Below are 15,611 nucleotides of genomic sequence, written 5' to 3'. Positions count from 1 at the left end.
TATATTCCATTTTATTAAGTAAAGCTTCTGATATATAGCTATGCTTCATATAAATATAGAATAAACAAAACAAGGATCTGTCTCAATGAGACATTTTCATAAATTATCTACAGGCTAATTTCATTTTCATATTCATATTATTTCATGTTAGTTTCAGCAGTTCAAAATTTTACTTCAAGGAGGTCTCAATAAAGTTTAAACAAAATGTTAAAAAAGAAATCTTGGAAAGATTTTTGTTCCATTATAACTGTTGAAAACAGTTTTGTTTTGTTTTGTTTAACCGTTGAAAACACTTTAGGGGAACTTTTAAATGACCCCGGCCTAAGTGATTTGTTCTCAGTCGGAGCAAGCAGGAGGAGAGGCTGTGAGACAGTGTCCAAGTAGCATAAATGCTTTGCGAGGGTTGGGGCGGAGAGAGAGCAAGGCTGTGCATTAGTGCTACCTTGTAATGCAGAGGGGACAAGCCCAATTCCCTCTTTAAACAGTGTAATTTGATTAGGGAAGTGCAAGTTGATGAAGATTGCCTCAGAAATACAGTAAATTCGATTATCGAGCTAGAGGTGGAGATTGTACTTTGCTTTGTAATAACGCTTCTTTAGATAAGAATTAGGAAAAGGAGGGCAGCCCGGGTGGCTCAGCGGTTGAGCACCTGCCTTGGGCCCAGGGCCTGATCCTGGAGACCTGGGATCGAGTCCCGTGTTGGGGTCCCCGCATGGAGCCTGCTTCTCCCTCTGCCTGTGTCTCTGCCTCTCTCTCTGTCATGAATAAATAAGTAAAATTAAAAAAAAAAAAGAATTAGGAAAACGATTCTTTGATCTTTTACATCACACACACAAAAAAAAATTAAGGAATTTTTCTAGCTGAGGGGAACACTACCAGGAACAAAAGATGGATGGGTTTGATCTGTTATTTCGACTTTGCCGAGGCCATTGCTTTGCTCCCTTTGGGGGAGATTGTCACCCCTGCGTCACGACTCTGTGCAAGGTTTTACCAAATGATTTCAGAGTTTGAAAAGTCGGGGACCGAGTCTCCACTGTTCCCGCTGGGCTTGGGCTTGTCCTTGGGGCGGAGATCCACGGGAGAGCAAGGGTGAGGGGGGCTCCGGGGGCAGGAGATCGCAGCATCTACTGGATCTGACGCTCTTGCTTCTGCGGCAAAGCTGGCAGCGAGGGCAGGGAGCGCAGGCCGGGCACCGTGACCTGTAAGTCTGAGTCACCAGGAGGAGCCTTCTAAGCCAAACATTTCCTTTTTTAAAAAAGTTTTTTATTTTTTATTTTTATTTTTTATTTCTTTTTTTCGCCAAACTTTTCTATCAAAGGCTACGTAGGATTCCCTGCCTGGAAGATCTGAGCCGCCGTCTGTCCCCGGTCTAAGGCTTCGGCCAGGAGAGGGCCGAGCCGTACGTAGCCAGGCTCTGGGCGGCCCGAAGTCCAGAGTTCGGCCACGTGGGTAGAGCTAGGACGGGCCGGCTGTGGCAGGCGTCCCTAACCCATCAGGGCGCCGGCCCTCTCGCAGGCCAGCTGTGGCTTCACTGCCTTTCTCAACCCAGCGCTTCGGGCAGCGGCTCCTGAATTGATCAGAATTACACGGGAGGTAAAACCCATTCTTTCTTTCACCACCCCCTCCCACCCCCTACGTTAGGGTATAGTATGAACCCCCCAAATGGTCTGAATGTTTCTGAGTAGGAGGCTGTTCTGGGTTCTGGCTCCCTACCAGAGCCCAGAGGAGAATGGCCATCCCTGTTACCATCACCCATAGAGTTTCTTGTTTCTTTTCTTTCTTTTTTTTTTTTTTTTAAGATTTTATTTATTTATTCATGAGAGACACAGAGAGAGAGAGAGAGAGACATTGGGCTCAGGAATGTGGGACTCGATCCCAGGACCCTGGGATCACGCCCTGAGCCTAAAGCAGATGCTCAACCACTGAGCCAGCCAGGTGTCCCACCCACAGGGTTTCTTTTTTTTTTTTTTTATCTTTTTTATTTTTAAAGATTTTATTTATTTATTCATGAGAGACACACACACACACACAGGGGCAGAGACACAGGCAGAGGGATAAGCAGGCCCCAGGCAGGGAGCCAGACGTGGGACTCAATCCCAGGTCTCCAGGATCATGCCCTGGGCTGAAGCCGGTGCTAAACTGCTGAGCCACCCGGGCTGCCCCCCCACAGTGTTTCTACTGAGCACATGCTGGCACCCTGGGTGCAGAAAGGCTGAAGCTAGCTTTCAACCTCCAAGGACGTGACTCTTCTTGGAGAGAAGAAGGGCAAGGTGGCCTGAGATGCACACCAGGTCAGGTGTTGGATCGAATAAACAGCAGTGTAAGAAGAGGAGCTGAAATCCTGGGGGACCCAAGTCTGAGAAAGAACTGTCTTGTTCCTGCTCAGTAGCAGGGCCGACTTCTTTTGGATATGCTCACTTGGTTGGCCATCTGTATGGAAGGGGAAAAAATGCCTCCATGGGGAAGCTTGGGGAAGGCAAAAACTTAACAGAACAATTGAATCTAAGAAGGATCATGATGGGGATCCCCGGGTGGCTCAGCAGTTTGGCACCTGCCTTCGGCCCAGGGTGTGATCCTGAAGGCCCGGGATCGAGTCCTGCGTCGGGCTTCCTGCTTGGAGCCTGCTTCTCCCTTTGCCTGTGTCTGCCTCTCTCTCTCAATGTGTGTGTCTCATGAATAAATAAATAAAATCTCTAAAAAAAAAAAAAAAAAAGAAGGATCATGGCATGGCAGTAATGGTCACTTGTTACCTGTCCCTTTCTCCTTGGTTGCTGAGCTGTGTTCGAGAAGAGGGTAGTTCACTGAAATATTGGAATCGTGGGGGTCAGGGAAGGCGAGAGCTATGAGAGAATAAGTAAATGGATATTTGGGTGATTTGTTTTCTCTTGGGCTGCTCCTCATGGTGGGGTGCAGCCGGCTGAGGAGGTCAGAGAGAAGGTTTGCTTTAATTATTTGGAGTCAGAGGAACATTTCCAGGTGTGGATTCTTGACATCATGTGTATCGAGCTAACGTGGGAAGTGGCTTTCGCAGGGAGCTTCCTCATGACATGTCTTTGAGTGTGGCTCACCAGGACTGTGCATTATTTGGTAGGTTTCTGTATCATACTTTGTCATATTTATGACGTTTGGGTTTTGTCACTCTCAGTGTTTCACGTGCAGTTTTGGTGTCATGCTCCTATATTAAGTGACTGAAGTTAAAATGAAAAAATTTCTAAGGGACAAGGATAGTCCTAGGATTGAATATTAATTATTCTGTGGCAGGCCACATAAAACGACTCACTGGTAGTTCAGAAAAACAGTCCTTAAACATGACAAATTGATTTTTTTTTTTTTTAGGGTAAAGGACATACACTATTACATTTGGCTACACCCTACCCTGAAATTCATTTTTTTAATGTTTACTGGAGCAAGCCCTCAAAGTGAAAAAGATGGGGATTATTTTTTTCCCCCTTCAGGTTTTCTTTAAATCTTTCCTTGTTTTGGAGGAACGCTTTGGTGCTCCCTTCAGCAGCACATAGACTAAAACTGACTAGAACAGAAATGCCAGAGGATACACAGCTGAAAAAGCCCACCTTCCCCCACCGGGCCAGGCCACCGTGCAGAGAAATCACAGGAAGTGCTGGAAATGACAATTGTTCCTAGGCTGTGACTAGAAAAGTGGGATGAGCTCCCCCATTTGTGTCGTGCTGGCTTTCGTGTGGCCGCTAATGAGAGGAGGCTCCTTTGTGTGTTGAGAACCAGACGTGGTGATCTTAGGAGGCCACAGGGTGCTCAGAGAGCTACGATTTATATGAAGTTTGTAAAAACAAACCCGGGCTGGAAATAGAACCACCAAGACCAAGCTATTATCGTGTATCTGTAGGCTTCGATGCTTCTTCGCATTCGTGGACTGAACCTTTCTAGATCCATCCACAAAATATTTATTGTGATCGTCCTCTGTGCACAGTGATCCGTCGGAATACAAAGCGAGTTAGCACAGAAAGCCATAGTCAAGAACAAACACATTTTATTTTATTATTATTATTACTATTTTTTACGATTTTATTTATTTCTTCATGAGAGACACACAGAGAGAGGCGGAGACGCAGGCAGAGGGAGCAGCAGGCTCCACGCAGGGAGCCTGGGACTCCAGGGTCAGGCCCTGAGCCAGACAGGTGTCAACCGCTGAGCCCCCCAGGCGCCCCAACACTTGCACTTTAAAGTGAGTGCTTCTAATAAACATACCCTGCAGATCTTTCGAGGAGAAAGTTCCTAATTGCATGTTAAGTGTGGGGAGAGCTTCCCAGGGGAGCTGCTGGGATACGGAGGGTCAATGGGCCTTTGGGTGCGGGGTGAGCGCCTCTGTGCAGATACAACCTGGGAAAGGCCTGGAGATGCTTCCGTTCTGCTTTCTCCACCGTCTCCACCAACTTGGCCCGAAGGATGTCTTCCGTCTTCCTAAAAATGCCCAGGAAAGGAAATCCTGCAGAGCCACTAGCGTGTGACCCGCATTCCCCGTGGGTTGAGCAGGGAGAGTTCAAATCCTGGCCGCCTGAACTGCCGAGGGGGCTTTACAGCCAGCCGGCCTCTCTCCTGAGCGGGGCCTCCCCAGAGCTTTCCCGGGGAGCCAGTGGGCATCTGTGTCTGCAGGAGCAAGGCGGCTGGGGGCTCCAAGCGGCTGGTTCAGCTCTTCTGTAAGGTCAGAGGCGTTGCTTGGAGAAACAGCGGGTGAGGCCTGGAGGCTTCAGGCCACTGCGAGCCGGGCCTCACTCGCCCGGGCCGCTCCTGGGCCTCTGGCCTCCGAGGGCCGTTGGCTGGGAGGGAGGCCGAGGGCAGCAGGTGCACACAGCTGAGAGCTGGTTTTGTAAAATGAAGGTAATTTTAAATAACCAACCGTTTGTTCCTCTGGGCCTCCCTCTGCTTTCAGGAGCCAGCTGTAAATAAAACCCTGGAAGGGCTGAGACACTGGCCCTGCACATGATGTCCTGTAATTGTGACCCTTTTGATTTTGTGGTTTTATTTATTTTATTTTATTTTGTTTTGTTTTATTTTATTTTATTATTTTATTTTATTTTACTTTATTTATTTCTATTATTATTATTATTATTATTATTATTATTATTATTTTAAGACCGACTTTGTGGTTTTAAAGATACCCACCCTACCTGTACCACTTACTTGTGGGATACAGTTGATCATGAAACTTGGCTGCTGCTTCTTCTTTTTTTCCATAAAATGGGAAAAATAATTTCTATTTTGTAGCCCTTGTGAGAATTAGACACACCGCACGGAATATAAAATGCCTGTCACATAGTAGTTGCTGAATAAAGTGCAGCTCCTGACAGTAATAAAAACTGTCTTAAAAAATAATAAAATAAAAATAAATAAAAACTGTCTTTGTAAACCCCCCCCCCCCCCCCAATTGCTAGCTTACGTTGCCCTACAAGTGCTTTAAGGAGGCTCTAGACAGGGATCCCTGGGTGGTGCAGCGGTTTAGAGCCTGCCTTTGGCCCAGGGCGCGATCCTGGAGTCCCAGGATTGAGTCCCACGTCGGGCTCCCTGTGCATGGAACCTGCTTCTCCCTCTGCCTGTGTCTCTGCGCCTCTCTCTCTCTCTGTGTGTGTGTGTGTGACTACCATAAATAAATAAAATTTAAAAAAAATTAAAATAAAAGAAGGCTCTAGACAGCAAAGGAAAAGCACTACATTTCAAATTGAAGTGTTTTGAATACGATATTGCAAAATCTCAAAACGTGTGTATGTGCTCTGGGTGCACGGAGGCTGCGGCTCACACCCAGTGAGTGAACTAGTTTTGTCCGAAGTGGGCTGTTGACATTCCAAGTCGTGCAGGGATCGTGTACTTGGGAAGAAAAGAGTAGACCTGCTTTAAAAAGATTGTTTATCGTCTTTTAAAGTTTTTATTGGTTGTGTGCATCATTTATACGACATGCCGGTATAGCAGTAAATACATAAATTATATAGATAAGTATGTATCCATTGGAGTTATCAACATAATTTCTAAAAACTTTTTAAATTTATGACCGTAAGAGTGGGGAAGTCCTTGATCTAAAGGGCCCCATCCATTAGAATAAGAAAATTCTTGTTGAGTAGGTGTCTTGGAATTTCATCTTAGTAAATCTTTGAATGTGGGCTTGAGAATCAGCAAGATTAAAAAATAAAGACCCTTTCAAAAAAATGTATGGAGAGCCTTATTTTGATTCTTACTCTACATCTCCTTGCTAGTAATCTTCGGCCCTGGTCTGTATTATTCAAGTTTCTTGGTTTTGCCTTCTAGCTCCCAGTTTGAGGACTTAATACAGTTTAGGAACTAAAAGACACCATAACAGAACCCATCTGTCTCAATGGATTTCTGGAGTTTGTATTGTGACCCTCGCACACATTATATTCTTGGTTTAGGGACTACTGAACCGGTGGGGAAACACCAACAGCCCATTGGCAGGATCCATTTTTTGTGGCTCGAGTGAGGTCACGTTCTCGGTCATGGTTTCATGTCTTTTGAGAGCACGATACTGCTTTACCGTGAAGAACCTTCTTACCCCCAGTTCTTGCAGGTAGCCATACTCTGATTGTTTGAAGACCTTTTTTTTTTTTTTTTTTTTTTTTTCCAGCTCATTAGCAGAATTCCTGATCACATTCTCCGGCTCGCGATGCCCTTACACATCACATCTCCCCAGAGGTGGACTTCGCTTGCATGGCCAGGTACATTGTGCATATGGTTGCTCTCCTCTCCTAGGGGGTTGGGGCGGGGTGGAGAGTAAAACCAGAGACTGGTTGGTGCTACATATTATTGCCAGCATCTTTGGCAACAAAGGATAAATCACAAGGACAAAAAGTCATGTAGAAAGTGGCTTCTAGCTCCCTCTTTGCCCTGATGCTGTCACAACTCCTAAGAGCTGCAGCTGACCCCACCCCCCCTCTGGGCCCAGGCTGCTCGTGCTCAAGCACGGAGTAGAAAGCAGGGGGTTGACTGTAGTTCAAGGACCCACGTCTGGTGACCCACACGTTGTTCTTCCCGTCTTTAGGGGCTGCCAGCAACTGGGGGCCTCTCCTCAACTACACAGCATAACTAGGCTGTCCCTCCGACAGTCATTGGCCATAGTTAACTTGGCTACACGTAGCCACAGCTAGCTTCCCATAAGGCATCTGTGTTAGGGATACTTAATAAGACACGAGGTCCCTTTCATCATTCTCTTTCTCTCCTTGGAGAGAAGAAAATATGTCCATGTACCATGTTTACATCTCTTCATTACACCTGCTTGGCTGTCCTCTCAATGCCTGGTCTAGGGTCTTCCTTTCTCTTTCTTTCTTTCTTTTTTTCTTTCTTTCTTTCTTTCTTTCTTTCTTTCTTTCTTTCTTTCTTTCTTCTTTCTTTCTTTCTTTCTTTCTTCTTTCTTTTTCTTCTTTTTCCCTCTTTCTTTCTTTCAAGATTTATTTATTTATTTTTAGAGAGCGCAGGCACATGCACACATGAAATTGGGGGTGTGGTGGGGAAGGGGCCGAGGGAGAGACTCTCTCCCCCAGACCCCCCTCTGAGGCTCCATCTCAGGACCCTGAGATCATGACCTGAGCCAAAACCGGGAGTCAGATGCTTAACCCACTGAGCCACCCGGGCGCCCCACCCTGGTCCAGTTTCTAGTGTGTATTTTTGGTTTAAGGGTTGGTTTTGTTTTGCCCCGGGGTAAATTGAGAACCTAGAGGGGAAATTTTCAAAGACTTCTGCAGGAGTTTTCCTGACTTGCTAACAATGCCCTTATTTGTTGTCTAGCCGCTGTGCAAACTGGCTTTGACAAGATCCGCTGAGAATTTGGCTTGTCTTCTGTTGTCATATAAAAATATATATATTAGCCCTCTTTTGATCTTTTTTTCCAAAAATCTCTTGTGACCGGTACAGCTTACTTTTTCATAGCTTTGGAGGTAAACACAGATTTATTTATTTTTATTTTTTTAATGCACCACTATAGATTCTTCATTCTGTAACAGAGCCTCAAATGCTATTAATTCCTCTCTTTAAGGTTTCGTGATCTATCTGAAAGATTGGGTATGCTGACAAAAAACTTAAAAGCCAACTTTTATTTGGTTGAACACGGTAGACAGAAGAGCCCATTGGGCTTAAGTCTGCATTCACCATACCTCTGAGCTGCTAGCTTTAATAAAAACATCTGAAGCAGTGGGGTGGAGGAGGGTGAGCCTGTGAGGGGACCTTTCCGAAATTATAGAAATTCTCGAAACATTATGTACCTCACGGCTTTTTAAAGCAGTGTTCCATTCATACCAATTTAGATACATAATCGAAGTTTATAATAGCCCTCTGTGCAGTTGGTTGCTCCATAAAAATCTGTACTAACAACAAAAAAAAAATCTGTACTAACAAGCATCTTTATGTGGGCCATCTAATGAGCAACTCCCCATTCACAGCCTTGCATTCAGCGTACCTGGGAAGTCTCGTTGCCCCTCTGCAGGCCTGCCTCATACGTGGCATTCCTCATATGCATTCTGTCCATGTCTCGTTTTGAAATCAGTCACTGTTTTATGTATATATTTTCCCTCGGACAATTTCCCAGGTTGAAACTGCCTGGGGTCATTCAGATTATGCATTGAGAACCTACTGCGTGCACATAGGGCATTGACCCTAGACCAAATTTTAGGAGTCTTTTAAGGATAATGGTTAATGTTCAGGAAGCCCATGAGTTTTCCTTAAATTAAAAATAGCATGCTCTTTGTTTTGTGTATGTATAACCAAAGGTTTCAGGCGGTTGGGTTATCGTGCAAGATATCCTCTGTTTGACAATTTGATAATAGTCATTTGCTATCACTGATGTACTACTACTCAAGAAACTTTGAAATTACCATTCTAAAAGGAGATGAAGAATCCGCACAAGTAAATCATTTCACTTGATGTTTGAAGAAAGAGGTGAATAAAAGGCCTCAGGATGATCAAGTCAGCCCATGTGTGAGGCCTTCCGGATAATGGCTCTAGATTTGTTCAAACCCTTATGACACTGATAGTGCCAGAAATGAAAGGAGCAATGCAAACAATGTGGAAACTGAGAAATCTAACTTGGTTCAGTAACACTCACCTCTTCTCCTTTTTTTTTTTTTTAAAAATTATCACCTGGTTTAGATTTAAAAATAACTTTGCAATTGTAGACTTCCAAGTTTATCCCAATGTTCTCAGTGCTGTGGGCTATATGCGGAGGCACAGTGTGTGTTAACAGTACTTTTGTAACCATCTCGGGATTTTTAAAATGACTTGTTATTTCTGTGAAGTCACCAAAAAAAAAAAAAAAAGAAAGAAAAGAAAGAAAGAAAAAAGTGACTGCTGAAATATGCAAGAATTAGAGCAAGGTGATAGAATCTGGAGCACCTTACAAAAGCCTGACCTTACACTTGATTTAACTCCCACACAATCTTTTCTCCTCAAAAGTTTAATTGAGCTGCACTTCGTTTTTGTTGATTAGGGTAATTATGCCAGAGTGACTTTAAAATCTCTTTGCATGCACCGCTTGCCTGGAGCGGGAGGACGGGAGTGTCCTGCCCAGAATCCGGAGGGCAGGGCGGTGGGGTAAGGGAGCCAGGTGAGGCGAAGGAAGCAACCACCTGTGTTCTCAGGAGGCTCAGCCTCTCAGCACTGCTAAGGTCAGTCATTGAGTTGAAAGCCCCACAACTGGAAGGAGCCAGGTCAGTCTGATTATGGGGTGGAGAGAACAGGGGCCTTTGAAATGGGACACAACCTGGATTTGAATTCTGGGCACGAACCCTGGCACTGACCCGTTGAGCTGTATGATCTTGTGAATTGGAGACTCAGTTTCTTAAGTCTATCGTGGAGATGCGAGCTTACGTGGACATGTCTTTGCTTAGCACAGTGTCTGGTGCAGTAGTTACTCATTTTTTTCTTTCCAGCTTATGATAAAGGAAGATATCTCTTCACCTTTAGCATATAACTAAGGATGAATGCATCACTCTTTTTTTTTTATTGACTTTTCATTTTTTTTTTTTAATCATTAGAATAATGCTATGGCATTTCACACACTGTGAAAGTTCAGTCTGAAAACAATTTGGGGCATATTCTTCTGCTGTGAAGAACAAGCCATTCTCTCAAGGTATTTTTGATATTGTGCGCTAGAAATGATGCTGCCAACGTCAAATTGGAATTGCTTTTCCAAGAAGAGTGTCAAGCAGTTGTGCATTTGCACTTAGCTGAAATCTGAAATGCTTTTCATTTCTCTCATTTGTGTGACTCATTTTCGTTGGAAAGGCAATTCATAAAAACAATGCATAATCAAACCTGCCTTTCAAGATACGACATTCTCTAGCCCACTGATTTAATTTTCTTTAAGAACAAACAACAAACAAAAAAATCCCAGCCCTTTCAAGACCAAACGTCAAAGTATTTTATAATCCAACAGATTATAAAATTAATAGGATTATCAAATTTATAAATATTTAAAAAGCATTTCTAAACTGCTTCCTAACCTAGACCTATATGTTAATTACAAGTTAGATTTAAGTATTTTCCTGAAGTTTCCCAATAGTTAATTGGATATCCTCTTGGAATCAGATACTACAGTGTAGCTAAACCAATTAAATTGAAGATTAATTTAGAGATAAGTGTTGAGGTGGAAATGTAGCCTCACCTTGGTTTCAGACAACATCACCTTTTAAATCACCTTTTAAGTAAGATATAATAAACCTTTAGTCCTGAGTCTTTTTTTTAAATTATTACATCTGCTTCATATTTGGTTCTAGAATAAGACCGTTCAATCTTTCCTTTCCATCCTAAGTCATTAAGTGAATGCTCAGTGGGATCCCAAAGATGGTTTTGGTTCATAATTATATCAGTTTGTGAATTCAGTTTAGGAAATACAAAAACAATTGCAAATTTAATCCTGTAGATCATGGTCACTAGGTCAACGAAGTTAATTTTTACTGACTTTATTGGGGTAGAGGATCTTGTTCTCTGTGTGACCCCCCCAACCTATTTAATTAATACTTGATGACACAGCCGTTTTATGGGTTTGTGCCATGAAATTGCTTATTTTGAGAGCAGCAGGTTTCTCTAAGGAATATTTATCTTTTTTTTCTCTTTCTCTAGCTGCTACAAGTCAGAAACTTTCTAGACCAAACTACAACTATTCTGATAAATATAACCTCATTTACACATTAAAAAAAATGTCCTGTTAGGTCTAGTCTGTCACAAGGGAAATATTTTTTTCTTAACATACAAATGAGGGAGCTGGGTTAAATATAGCAGATAATCTTAATGCAGTGAACATGCTGAGGACCCGTAAGTATGGCTATTTTCCAATTTGAGTTCCCTAAATGAGGGCAGTAGGCATAGGAACCCGTGGTCAGCTGGGATGAATGAGCAGAAACAGTGGTGACCTTTGCATCAGGGGAAACACATCCTTCTGCTTCTGGCTTTTCACAGCTTATGTGTTTGTGTTTTTAGTGTATGATTGAGTCTGAAAGTTCATCTCTAATCTTGATCCACAGGGAAATGGCAGGAATCCTAACCAGCCAAATGATACAAATTTAAATTTCCTGTGGAGGAAAGGTCAGTAATGCTCTGCTCGCCGGGATGGTCTCAGCGCAGCAAGCCATCCTTCTGATTAAAATTCCCATTGAGAGCTAGTGGTATGTCTGATTGAAAAACTAAACAAGTCCTTAATCACCTAGATAAGATGACGTCATTGGGACATCATAAACGGCCCAGCAGATGAGAAACCCCTCTCAAATACCAACTTCATTTCAAAACCGAGAAACAAAAACATAGGGCCGCGTTCCACAGCGACTATTTATAGTTCTGTGATGTAAGACCTCCAGCTTCCTATAATTCCCATTGTTCTCTAAAAATAAAGACCCATTTAACTGAGGAGGACTGGCAAGAGATCTTGTGATGGATTTCAGTTATTGTTCAATGTGCAAGACGAGGCCGAGGGTCACTCCGGCGTGTCAGCGCTGCTGGGAGCCTCCGGCTTGGTGTGGCACCCGTGGCCTTTGCCCACTGCACACACTTGTTTGCACGCTGGTACCATGCAGGAAAGAACACTCTGGTGGTTGGCTTCTGCTTCCCTAGGGGAGAGCCTCGCCCTCTAACAAGATGAGCACACAGCTGGCCTGTGTAGTTGGTGCTAAGCTAAACAAGATTTAGTTCCCTTGCCCCATCCTTAAAATTCTTAGTTTTTTTCTTTCTTTTTTTTTTTTTTAACCGTGGGAGCTTTGTATCTGTATCACCTACATCTAACCAGGACCCTCCTACGAAGTCTAAGATAGCCCTTATCCTGAATTTAAAATAATCTCAGAGGGGGGATCCCTGAGTGGCTCAGCTGTTTAGCAGCTGCTTTTGGCCCAGGGCGTGATCCTGGGGTCCCGGGATCGAGTCTCGCATTGGGCTTCCTGCGTGGGGCCTGCTTCTCCCTCTGCCTGTGTCTCTGTCTCTCTCTGTCTCTCATGAATAAATAAATAAAATCTTAAAAATAAAATAAAAATAAAATAAAAAAACCTCATATGCACCGTTTTAACTAGAGGCCAACAAAATGATGTTTTACACCCTCGTTCATGTTCCTAATATTAGCTTTTCCTGTCAAGGAAAAGTCCCTTCTTACAGTTTACTTCTTTTCTTTTGCAGTTTCTTATGGGCACTACGGTGGTGCCTGCTGTTTCCCTTTCTTGCCAGCCAGAAGAAAGTAATACAAAATAAAAGTTAAGAAAAGACACACATGCAGACGAAGTGCCCTTCCAGTCTTGTTTTGGAATCCCATAAAGCCGTGGTATCCTTCCCACATCTGTGGGGTAAGCAGAGCTGCCAAGGGGAGCCAGGGGCAGGGCCTGCTTCCACAGAGGCCCTGGGAGTGAGTCCTGGCCTGGGCCTTCTCACCTTGTCAGGGCCGAGGGGCTGAAGGAGAATGTGGGGATTTCTCACGATCCGTAAACCCTGACATTTCGTCTTTAATCTCCTTTTCAGCGTGCACTGTGTCAGACGATCTGAGGAGGCACCCAATTACAGTCAGAGTTGCATCGAAAACGGCTCAGGAAAAGGGCTTTCTTTTCGGGAATGTGATAGCATATGTGTTTTCTGAGCTTTTCGCTTTTCATGTGAAATTATAATAAATTGTGCATGAAGGTGAAACACTGAGGGTGATGCAGCCCTTATTAAATTGAATTTAGTGGATGGTTAATTCTGATGATGCTGAAGTATTGCTCACTCTGAAGTAGCGACATCGGTGCCAGGAAAGTCCTTGATGCGTTTGGCATGGAGCTGTGACATTTAAGCTATTAGGCTGGAGGGAAACGTGAACAGAGCTGATGGGGCGACGGCTGGTCTCACTTCTAGTGCATCTGGGGAGCTCTCTGCGTGCCTGATTATAATGAAGAACTTTACAGTTTTTCTATTTAGTAAATATATACCATTTATATAATATATAGAGAGATTATGGTGTATGTATATATAGTACAGTGTATATATAGATTATATATGTAGTATGGTATATATCTAGATTATTATATATATAGTATATACAGACTATAGTGTGTATATATAGTATCATGTATCTACATAGATTTAGAAGACTAAATAAGTTTGGGATAAGTGAGTTTGGGATAAGTAAGTTTGGGATATATATTTAAACATCGAAGTCACCCATTTTCTCTTACCAGGACCAACGAAGCTGAAATATTTGACCAATGCTTAGTAGATTTTCAGAAGCAAAATGCTTTCAAATGTTGAAATGCTTTAAAATGGACACCTGGGGGATCCTTGGGTGGCTCAGCAGTTTGGCACCTGCCTTTGGCCCGGGGCGTGATCGAGTCCCGGAATCGAGTCCCACATCAGGCCCCCTGCATGGAGCCTGCTTCTCCCTCTGCCTGGGTCTCTGCCTCTCTCTCTCTCTGATATACATAAATAAAATCTTAAAAAAAAATAAAAAAAATACAATGGACACCTATTGTAGGAAACAGTGGACACGTGGAGACAAGTTCACAGACTGAAAACTTGGTAGTTTCTTCGTGGACAGACAACTCAATAATTAAAATGGAAAAAGAATAAATAAAGTCCTTTAAACTCTTCTGCGGAGCCCGATGCCTAAGCTCACAGCGCGAAGTGAGGCTAGTGAACCGCAAGGAGGTGAGCAGGGCTTTTCCTTATTATTCCTGCAGAATTAGCTACAGACGGTTGTGTCTTAAGGGACCCTTTTGAATTTTAACCCCAATTCCACAGGCCCACTTTTAAGGCCTTGATCTTGTGAAATTACTTTGTTTTAGTACCGAGTGGGTTTTCATTAGTGAGTCTTCATGTTTCGGAGAGAGCAGGAAAGTCAAAACTGCCTTATCTGCTTGGTGGCCCTAAGTGCTTCGCTGACACCGGGGAGGTTTGTGTGTGGGTTGTGTGTGGGTGACCGACCGTGGCATCCAGTCTCCGCCTCAAATGCTACTCAGGCAGCATCAGGTCACACAAGGATGTCGGGAATCTGCAAGGGTGGATTATTTTCAAGAAGGTTCCAGATGGGATTTACTTACTTAGTTTTCATTTGCAAATACATCCAGTTTCCAAGGATCAGATATCACTATAAATAAGCAAAATAACAATAATCTAGACCTGTCTTTAGTGATTTGTAAGATAGACTCTTTTTTTTTTTAAGATTTTATTTATTGATGAGAGACACAGAGACTGAGAGAGAGGCAGAGCCACAGGCAGAGGGAGAAGCAGGCTCCATGCAGGGAGCCCGACGTGGGACTCGATCACCCGACTCCAGGATCAGGCCCTGGGCTGAAGGCAGGGGCTAAACCGCTGAGCCACCCAGGGATCCCCTACACCCTCTCTTTCTATCTGGCTTTTTGACTTGTTCCTACAATTTCTTTGGAGTCTAGAAAATCACATCTCTCATACTCAATAATATCCCTTGAATATATTTGACCAAATTTACTATATATATAGTAAATCATATATATGTGATACTAAAATTTCAAATGTTTAAAAGCAAGTTTAAAAATCTCTACCAAAAAAATAAAAATAAAATAAAAAAATAAAAAAATAAAAATCTCTACCAGGGCATTATTTTAAAAGCTTTGACGCCTTTTCCTGCCACCTTATCTAAAGTTGCAAAACTATTTCTGTCTTAATATACTTTTTTTTTTTTGCTTTATTTTTCCTCTTAGCTTTTATGGTTATCTGACATAGTAAATATCTTATCCTGTTTATTTTCAGTTTCTTTCCATCAGAATGTAAACTCCATGAAGGCAGAGATTTCGTCTGGCTTGTTCACTGTTATCTGTCTGTTGCCTAGAATGGTGCCTGACACAGAGTTGGCACCAAATGAAGATTTGTCAAATGAATAAATACATTTTAAGAGCCACAGCATCGTTCATTCGTCAGACATTTATTTGGCGGACACGGCGTGCCCTATGGCTCGTGTAAGGACCTATCTTGGTTTGCGAGTATATTTACTTATTTGTTTTGGTTTGTGAGATTTTTCATTTAGTTAACACTTTATTACATGTGCGATTTCAAGCACCCTAGTGTCTAAGGAGTCTGCAATTCTCAGTATTTGTGTTCAACAGAGCCCTACCGACCTGTAGGAATTACCACGTGCATTAAAAAGATTTCTACGGTGTAGG

At 43.1% G+C, this 15,611-nt stretch overlaps 1 long non-coding RNA gene across 2 annotated transcripts; it reads left to right on the top strand.

Moving 5' to 3' along the window:
• Positions 1–1,453: 1,453 nt before the first annotated feature.
• Positions 1,454–13,736, top strand: LOC125754822 (uncharacterized). 2 transcript variants are annotated; one of them, XR_007409684.1, is made up of 4 exons: positions 1,454–1,593; positions 6,608–6,698; positions 12,628–12,791; positions 12,964–13,736. It is a non-coding gene; the product is annotated as an uncharacterized LOC125754822 (long non-coding RNA). The 2 variants fall into 2 exon arrangements; XR_007409685.1 differs by lacking the exon at positions 1,454–1,593 and adding an exon at positions 4,586–4,678.
• Positions 13,737–15,611: the final 1,875 nt, after the last annotated feature.

Source organism: Canis lupus, chromosome 3 (genome assembly GCF_003254725.2).
Source record: "Canis lupus dingo isolate Sandy chromosome 3, ASM325472v2, whole genome shotgun sequence".
Taxonomy (NCBI): Eukaryota; Metazoa; Chordata; class Mammalia; order Carnivora; family Canidae; genus Canis; species Canis lupus.
Note: the sequence above shows the minus strand (reverse complement) of the source record. Positions and strands in the feature narration are given on the sequence as shown.